We start from the raw sequence: 4,469 nt of genomic DNA, 5'->3' as shown, positions 1-4,469 counted from the left end.
GAAGGTTGGATATCCATATTCCTTATATCTAGAAACACATGGCTGTGAAACGCCGATGTTTTGATGACTCCAAAAAGAAGAAAAAAAAAAAGTTTTTGGCCTATCCGGTGTTATCCTCTTTGTTGTACTGCGTTTGCTATTCTAATAATAAGTAATTTTGTTGGATTCAAGTGTCACAAGCCAGTGTCATTTATCAGTATTGTTAAGTAATATTAAGTATTTCATTAGTGCTATAACACAAGAGCCCATCACTCCCTTTGTTATAGAGGACCTCACTAACTACTTCTCCTCTACTAACTACCTTCTCCATGCCAGCATCTCATCAATAACTACCTCCCCGCAATGTGAGTAGTATTGTCTTATTGATAATAATAACAATATTATTATTATTATTATTATTATTATTATTATTATTATTGAATATTTTTTTGTTGTAACAATAGTATATACATTTATATCTGTACATATAATTTTCACACACACACACACACACACACATATATATATATATATATATATATACATATATATATATATATATATATATATATATATATATATATATATATATATCATTCAAAGCTTGGCCAAACCTAACTGGAATGCCTTTTAAGTAATATATGCATTTCCGTTGGGTTGCATCCTGGCTTTGATTAGTAGTGATAATGATAATAATATTATATATATACTATCATAGTACTGGTATTAGCACATTATTAATTAAAAGGGAAAACGAAACACGAACCAGTTGACGAGATAATAGCCCTTGATATAACTCGCATCGCCCTAGACCTAGTCTTCTTGGTTCTTGGTTCGTAACGGCCAACTCCACAAAATAAGTTTGCTGGGTGCAAAGTTTTTAAGCTTATATTCATCACTGTAATCGAGCTTTTATCAGTAACCATAAACAGCCTTCTTAATGAAAACCTTAATCTTTAATTTATACCATTCTACCGTGAAATCTGTTGGGATACCATCATGCTATCAGCAGTTTTTGCAACCTATTGTAGTCAATTTGGTATTTTTAGATTCTTCTTTCATATTCATTGCCCTACTTATGTATGCAATCCATGCTAGGAGTTTGCAACATATAGGCCTACCTACGCCTATGCCATGTACCATTAACTGTCTTAATTTTGGCCATGAAAATAAATGTTCTGTATTATCTTCGTCTTTGCATAGGTCACTCATATTCTCTGTGTATTATCCCCTGAAATCAGCATTTAGCTTGAGCTTCTCTAACCTTGCCTTCATTACAAGGGTTGTTTTATCCAGATCCATTTCTCTGATATAAGGCTTAGGCCCTAAGTCTTATATCAGAGAAAGCCTTAGGAAGTGATGTATTACGGCTGCCGTGAGTATAGAAAGGGAGAGTCTAAAAAGAATGCGCAGTATGCTAAAAAAATGTATCAAGAACTAACACACTAAGGTACTTGCCTATTTATTCCTTTGTAAAGTTTTGGGGTAAGAAGCAGACGTAGATTAGGTTATAGCTAAAGCCCGTTACTTCGACCTAAGCTAAATCGAAGTGCTGCAAAATCAGGATAAATCAGTCTATATAGTATTTCATTTTTGAAGGTAGTCGAAGCAAGCGCAGTAGGCGGTTACAGAAACATGTGATACGGAAACGATTTAAAGTCAAGCTTTAAGTGATTCTCTCTCTCTCTCTCTCTCTCTCTCTCTCTCTCTCTCTCTCTCTCTCTCTCTCTCTCTCTCTCTCTCTCTCTCTCTCTCCGGAACTTTCAAATGTAGCATATATCATTATAAAGACTTCAAATTTTTAACCGTTTTTCTGTTACAAATTACCACCTATCAAAGAAATTGATGGGTGTTTAGCATATTTGATAACGGTTTTCCACGTACATGTAACTTCGATTACACTAAATACGTCAAGGATTTTGTTTTTTATCAGTTTGTGCGTATGAGACTTATTAGAAGTATAAAGTCAGTGTCCATGGTTACACACAGCTTTTCATGAACATTTTCTGTTAGTGAGAAGCAGTAATGGTTTAGGTTTCAATTTATATATATATATATATATATATATATATATATATATATATATATATATATATATATATATATATGCTTGTGTGTGTATGTATATACATATGTGCTTATGATATATATATATATATATATATATATATATATATATATATATATATATATATATATACGTATTGAATACAGGTATATATATGTATATATATATATATATATATATATATATATATATATATATATGTATATATACATACATACATACATCTATATACACTTGTATATGCATATATATATATATATATATATATATATATATATATATATATGTAATTATATATATATATATATATAATTATATGTATATAAATATACTTATATGTATGTTTATATGTATATATATATATATATATATATATATATTTACAATTATATATGTATGTGTATATATATATATATGTATATGTATATATACTGTACCAACCGTGTGTCACACGATCGTACCTAAATTATTTTGTATATATTATGCTTGTATCTGCGCTCTTCCCTCGCACTAAAAAGAACCAGAATAGACATGTCTGCGTGTCGCCTATGTAACATTGTCATTTTCTTGAACATGTATTTTCCTGTTGCCTTAAGGTTTTGTATATAAAGGAGAGTGTTCTTTAATAAAGTTACTCAGTTGATTGCATCCTGCCTTTGAGTCATAACCTTTCTCTCGGCCGTCAAATTGGTGACCCCGGAAGTCGACTCGCTCCCACCGCCTTCCACCCCCACCCCCCTCCTCGCCCCTCCATCGTTGGTACTATGACGGACTCTACAGAAGTTGGCGCTGCGGCCTTTCCATTGAAACTTTCACCGTTCGCCAGCGGAGAGGCGTTTGCTTGGTTTCAGCGCGCAGAAGTCCAGTTTCGCATCAACGGCGTGACTCGCTCAACCACCAAAGCAGATTATGTTCTCGCGGCGATACCCGAGGACACCTTCCCAGAAATATCCGACTGGCTTTGTGAACAAGGAGACACCCCAATAGCGTATGACCCCCTCAAAACATACCTTCTGCAGCAGTACTCGCCGTCGCCAGCCGCCCGTATAGCAAAGCTTTTTCAGCTCTCTCAACAACCGTTGGGGGACCAAAGGGCTTCGCTTGCCCTCAGGGAAATGACCAGTATCGCTCGCCTTCAACCTGCCGCAGATGGCTCTCCTCGTGAGGTGAACCTACTTCGTGCCCTTTGGATACGCCGTTTACCCGGACCTATACGCGCTGCCATACCCGATGTCGATAGTTTACCCATAAAGATCTTGATGATCAAAGCCGACGCCCTTATGGACAGCCACTTCAAGACCTCCATCAACGCCTCCACCCCTGACGAAGTGGATGCCTATTCAACGTCAACCGAAGCTGACATGAATGACGTAGGACATACACGCCTACCCCGTGACTTGCCGAAGCGGCGACAAAGCCACCCACCACCCACCAATCACTCGCGCCCCAACAAACGACTTCTACAGCCACTTACTGCCTCCCATCCGCCTCAGTTTTGCTACTACCACTTTAGATTCGGGGAAACCGCGAAGAAATGTGCCGAGGATTGTCAGTGGCCAAAAAACGTGTAAGTAGGCCATCGCTCGTGGCGGTGGCCTCCCGTGTTTCTAATCTTTTCTTTTTAAATGATGCAGGAACGGGTGTGCGATTTTTGGTAGACACGGGTGCTTGTCGTTCTCTTTTGCCAAGGAAACTCTTCAAGACACGACGTAGTCTGTCTACATCTGCCGACGTCCGCTTGGTAGCTGCCAACGGATCTGCGATACCCACCTACGGTTACGAGAACCTCACATTATCGTTCGGAAACGGTAAATTCAATTGGAAATTTCTCGTTGCTGACGTCACAATGCCAATCCTCGGTGCGGATTTCCTCTCTCATTTCCACCTTTTGGTCGATGTCGCCCACCGACGATTGGTCAACGCAGACTCGTACTTGTCGACACCTCTTCAACCCGCCCCCTCTAACCTTGCTCTCCACATCAGCGCACCCACGGATGACTACGCACACCTCCTCACGTCGTACCCGGAAGTTTTCCGTCCAGAACTTCGCCAAACGCCCACGGTTCCTGCCAAGCACGGTATTTATCACCATATCAAGACGACGGGACCCCTAGTCTTCGCAAAATTCAGACGTCTGGCACCGGAACGATTGGCAGCCGCCAAACAGACATTCGCCGAAATGGAGGAAATGGGCCTTTGCCAAAAGGCCTCCAGCCCATGGTCATCACCCTTACACATCGTTCTGAAGAAAGACGGCTCTCTCCGTCCGTGCGGAGATTACAGGCGCCTGAACATGCAAACAGAACCGGATCACTACCCCCTCCCAAACATTGCCGACGTGATCTCCTACCTGCACAAAGCAAAGCTTTTCTCTACGCTGGATCTCCTGAAGGGGTATTATCAGGTGCCTATGAACCCAGAA

This window comes from Palaemon carinicauda, chromosome 37 (genome assembly GCF_036898095.1).
Source record: "Palaemon carinicauda isolate YSFRI2023 chromosome 37, ASM3689809v2, whole genome shotgun sequence".
NCBI classification, from domain to species: domain Eukaryota; kingdom Metazoa; phylum Arthropoda; class Malacostraca; order Decapoda; family Palaemonidae; genus Palaemon; species Palaemon carinicauda.
This window is presented reverse-complemented; position numbering follows the sequence as displayed.